This window comes from Petaurus breviceps, unplaced genomic scaffold, assembly GCF_028583685.1.
Source record: "Petaurus breviceps papuanus isolate PSGF00001 unplaced genomic scaffold, PetGlider_PUasm1.0 98, whole genome shotgun sequence".
NCBI lineage: Eukaryota > Metazoa > Chordata > Mammalia > Diprotodontia > Petauridae > Petaurus > Petaurus breviceps.
The window spans coordinates 19,234,380-19,240,077 of record NW_027187460.1 but is presented as its reverse complement, the minus strand read 5'-3'; the positions used below and the strand labels follow the sequence as shown (position 1 = coordinate 19,240,077).

Below are 5,698 nucleotides of genomic sequence, written 5' to 3'. Positions count from 1 at the left end.
GTAGAAGCAGCCCACAGGGACCCAAGTGACCAACAATTACTATCAGTCGCGGAGTTCTGCCTCTGCCCCCTGTCCCAAGCAGCCTCCTCGGCCTCCTTGCTCCTCACCGGCAAAGAGCCCTCTCGGCCCCCGTCGGTGGTAATAGACATGCCCATAGCCCCGAAAGAATCCCTTTATCCCCCTCTCCCTGAGGAGACATGGCCAGCAGCCGACTCTCTGAACTTTCCCATATTCATAAAAACATCCAATGACGACACCCTAGATCCTGGAAATGTGGCAGATCTAGAAGATGAGGCGGCTCATTATAATAACCCAGACTGGCCCCTCCTCAACTCAAGCCCTTTGCAGATCCCCCCACCTTTTGCAGTCCAGACCTGCGCTCCCCGGCCCCCGCCATTTCAGAGTGGGCTCGAGAGCAGTACTAATGCAGGCGGCCGTGCGGGCCTGAGACCCAGTGTCTCTCCAGCGCGGAAGAGAGGCCTGCTAAAAATGACTGAATATCAGCTTGTGGTAGTTGGAGCTGGTGGCGTAGGCAAGAGTGCCTTGACAATACAGCTAATTCAGAATCACTTTGTAGATGAGTATGATCCTACAATAGAGGATTCCTACAGGAAACAAGTAGTAATTGATGGAGAGGCCTGTCTCTTGGATATTCTCAACACAGCAGGTCAAGAGGAATACAGTGAAATGAGGGACCAGTACATGAGGACTGGGGAGGGCTTTCTATGTGTATTTGCCATAAATAATACTAAATCATTTGAAGATATTCACCATTATAGAGAACAAATAAAAAGAGTTAAAGATTCAGAAGATGTACCTATGGTCCTTGTAGGAAATAAATGTGATTTACCTTCCCGAACAGTAGATACAAAACAAGCTCAGGACTTAGCAAGAAGTTATGGAATTCCTTTCATTGAAACATCGGCAAAAACAAGACAGGGTGTTGATGATGCCTTTTGCACATTAGTTCGTGAAATTCGAAAACACAAAGAAAAGATGAGCAAAGATGGTAAAAAGAAGTCAAAGACAAAGTGTATAATTATGTAAATAAAATTTGTACTTTTTTCTCAAAGCATACTTAAGATAATTTTTGTACATTATACTAAATTATTAGCATTTGCTTTTTAGCATTACCTAGTTTTCTTTCTGCTTCATGCAAACTCTTATCTTTTATCTGAATGCTTATTTTAAAATGACAGTGGAAACTTTATTCCTCTAAGTGCCAGTATTCCCTTAGTGTTGGTTCTTGAACTAGCAATGCCTGTGAAAAAAAAAATTGAATATCTGAGATTTTCCCTCTTATTCCTTTTGACTCCCATCTGACAGGGAATTGAAGGTTTTAAGGATGTTTTTCAAATTATTTGCTCTAAATGTATGTTTGCCCCTATTGAAAGTTGAATTATATTCTGTCTAACCCTAGAAACAACTAGTTTCTAGAACTTTAGAACTTTTAAATATTTTCTGATTTACAAATATCAGGTTGGTTAGTGATTATTACAACATAATTGTAACCGTCATTTTTAGGAAGGATTTTCAGTTTGGGGGTATGGGAGTAGGGGATGTGTTTAGGAGACATTAGGACTTATTCTACAATCTAAATCCCTAACCCCCAAGGGAATTTTGTTATTAACTTATATACATTATGAAAGAAAATGACAATTACACATTCAAATTTTAAAGGTCAGGGTTTTTTAATAACCTACTTCTTCATTAAATTGAGGGGTTGTTTGTTTTTGAAATGCCAACATCTAACTATATATTCATAATTTTAAAATATATATATGTGTATATATATATGTAGACACACTGCTACATATTATCCCTTATTCCATCTAATTTCCATTTATGAAAGAACAAAATTTTTTTTTTGTGGTGGATATTGTTCCTTGGCATAATGATTTTTGATTTACTCATATAAAGGACAACTACTTTCACATTTCATAGTCTTAAATCTTGTTCATTAGCAGGTATCTTCAAGAAAATAGATCTAGGCATTTTAAATGAAACTGTAAAATTTTGAGTAATGGAAACCCTTTACAGAATTACTTAAGTGTTGCTTTAAACGTATTGTCAAACCAGTAAGTTCTAGTACTATAATGTGGAGTGTAAAAAGGCAATGTTTTATTATTTTTTTTAAAGCAGTTGTAGTTCTGGTTGTGATTAAGTAATTGGTCTCTGAGTCCTAACCGATAGAAATGTGATATCTACTCACTAATTATGTGTTCGTTTTACAATATGAGGCTGCCTTAAAACTTTTTGGTAAAGACCCCGATCATATTGTATCCCCCTATACTGCTGCAAAAGTACAGTGGCTCGTTCAGAATGATGATGATTGGGCTATTAGTTCTATTTCCTTTCATTGTACTATTGATAATCATTTCCCTTCAAATAAATTGATTCATTTTCTGCAAAAGACGCCTGTGGTTTTCCCCAAAGGAACAAAAACAACACCAATTCAAGGAGCCCGTTTGGTTTTTACCACGGCTCCTCCACGGGTGTTGCTGCATTTAGCATTGATGGTCAGGTATCCCGCTTTAATACCCATTTTTTATCTGCCCAATTAGTTGAGCTTGTAGCCATTAATAAGGTCTTTGAGCTCTTGGAAGAGCCTTTTAATTTGTATACTGATAGTGCTTATATGGCACACTCTGTCCCCCTTCTGGAAACAGTTCCTTTCATTCACCCTTCGACTAATGCCTCTCCCTTGTTTGCAGAACTTGAACGCCTTATTCTTGCCCAAATTGCCCCTTTTTTCATTGGTCACGTCCGGGCCCATTCAGGCCTGCCCGGTCCATTGGCAGAAGGAAATGATGAAGTCAATCAAGCCACTCAACTGGTGGCCCTTGCTCTCACTGATTCCCCTCTTTCCGCTGCACAAAAAGCCCATGCCTTGCACCACCTTAATGCACAAACCCTTAGGTTGCGATACTCCATCATTCGCGAACAAGCACGACAAATAGTGCATCAGTGCAAAGGCTGCCTGACCCTCCTACCTGAACCTCATTTGGGAGTAAATCCCCGGGGGTTAATGCCCGGGGGAATATAGCAAATGGATGTTACCCATTATCCACCTTTTGGTAAATTGAAATATGTTCATGTCTCCATTGACACCTTTAGCGGCTTCCTCTTTGCGTCCCTCCAAACGGGCGAAGCTTCTAAACATGTGATTTATCACATTCTTGCCTCCCTAGCGGTCCTCCCACAACCCCAAACTATCAAAACGGATAATGGGCCTGGTTACACTAGCATTGCTTTCCAATAGTTCTGCACCCAAATGGGGATTAAGCACATCACAGGCATCTCATATAACCCTCAAGGCCAAGGCATAGTTGAAAGAGCTCATCAAACATTAAAAAATATGATCTTAAAATTACAATCAGGGGGGGATATGTTATACCCCAGAGCAGGGAATTTTAAGACCCTCCTAAACCATGCAATGTTTGTTTTGAATTTCCTCACTTATGATGCTAATGGCAAAGCCGCTGCCGACCGCCTCTGGCATTCATCTACAGCAAACACTTATGCACAGGCCATGTGGAAAGATCCACTGTCCAATAAATGGCAGGGCCCCGACCCGGTCCTTATCTGGGGCAAAGGACATGCCTGCGTCTATGATACACAAGCACAAAACTCCAGATGGCTTCCAGAGCGCCTGATAAAACTTCACAACTTGCCCAGGGATCCCCCTGAGAAGTCTTCTAACTGTGCTTTGTTTCAGGAGACGTCATGAACCAGACGAGCCTGCCAGACATCACAATGATCCTTTGCCTGTTTGTCATCTTCGGGGCCATTCCTGGCACTTCGTACCAGCTTCTCAACCATACCTGGCTGGTAACAAATGGAGCAGGTGATACAGTGTGGAGTGAGTCAAAAATAACATCTGAAGACTGGTGGCCTACCCTATACCCTGATCTTTGCAAATTAGCTTTAGGGGCACCAGCCAACTGGGATTTAGAAGGGTATAGCAACCAACAGCAAGCCCCCTTGTCTCCCTCCCCTCCTGGGAGATGGGGCCTTGACCCATGGGGGGGCTGTGGCTCAGTTAGCCAAAGGAGTATATTAAGAGCACTTCCCTTTTATGTCTGTCCCGGTTATCATAGAAATCGCGCCCTGAACTACAAGTGCGGAGGCTTGGCAGATTACTATTGCCACAGCTGGGGCTGCGAAACCACTGGGGACACCTACTGGCATCCCTCCTCCTCATGGGATTTTATTATGGTCAAAGCCAATTATACACATCAGGGCACCGGGACTCCAGGTTGGACAAACATACAGGAATGCTCAGGGTGGTGCCATCCCCTGCGCATCCAATTTACAGAACCCGGTAAAAAATATACTAACTGGGACCGAGGTGTGTCTTGGGGACTTCGGCTTTACAAAGAACGGTATGACGATGGTTTGACTTTTACCATCAAGCTCCGTAAGAGCATCCCTAACCAAAATAAGCCTGTGGCTGTTGGTCCCAATATTGAGCTTCACTCGGGATCTTCTCAGGGGCACAGAATCAAGCCTAATCCCCTGCCCATTTCCCCTACACCTAGAGCACCAGTAAGTGAACCCTTTTGGCCCACACTTCCCAATGGACCCCCTTCCTCTGCTGAACTTATTCTTTCTTTGGTTAATGCCTCTGTATATGCAATTAGCAAAATGACTAACCATTCCCTAGAAGATTGTTGGGTTTGTTATTCCTCAGCTCCCCCCTTTTATGAAGGAGTTGCCCATTTTGGGAACCTTACCTTTACTAATGACACCTCTTCCCTGCGCTGGGGAACAAAGGATAAACATGGCCTTACCCTCAGTCGCATTTCTGGCCTCGGCCTGTGTCTCTTGGGACCGCTTATGCTCCCTCCCAGGCAACTTGAACAGGTTTGCAATCGTTCCATTATAGTTAATGCCTCATTTCAATATATTGCAGCACCAAATAATTCCTATCTTGCCTGTTCCTCTGGACTTACCACCTTTGTGATTACGACCTCCTTTTTGAAAAATAAAGATTACTGTGTGGAGGTTTCCCTTCTTCCTCACCTCACTGTCCACTACCCAGACGAATTCCTCCGGTTCTGGGAGCAAGGCTCCAATCCACACAGTAGGACTAAAAGAGAACCCCTGACCGCACTTACCTTGGCTGTCCTCATAGGTCTTGGGTCCATTGGCACTGGAACTGGGATTGCCTCCTTGGTCAATTCAAATATGCAGTATGCTCAGCTTAGTGCAACTATTGATAGGGACCACCAGGAACTCCAAGCAGGCCTTGAAAATCTTAAAGACTCTGTGGCCTCCTTGGCCGAGGTGGTCTTGCAAAATAGGCGAGGCCTAGATCTCCTTTTTTTACAGCAAGGCGGCCTTTGCGCTGCTCTAAAAGAAGAATGCTGTTTCTATACTAACAAGCTTGGCCTTGTAGAAGATAGTTTAAAAAGGGTTAAAGAAAGTTTAGAGAACAGAAAGAAGGAAAGAGATCAGAAGGAATCCTGGTATCAAAACTGGTTCTCTACATCCCCCTGGCTGACTACCTTGCTCCCCACTCTTTTGGGACCCCTCATGGGAATTCTGTTGCTCCTTTCCTTTGGGCCCTGGGCCTTCAACAAATTAACCACTTTTGTTAAATCACAGATTGACTCGGCTCTTAGGAAACCCATTGCTGTTCACTATCATCGGCTTAATTCCGGCGGGTCTTGTGACGACCTTCCTTCTATGACCA

At 43.2% G+C, this 5,698-nt stretch overlaps 1 pseudogene; it reads left to right on the top strand.

The window, feature by feature from the left end:
* The first annotated feature begins 385 nt into the window (after window positions 1–385).
* Window positions 386–1,294, top strand: LOC138155688 (GTPase KRas pseudogene; annotated as a pseudogene).
* The last annotated feature ends 4,404 nt before the right edge of the window (window positions 1,295–5,698 follow it).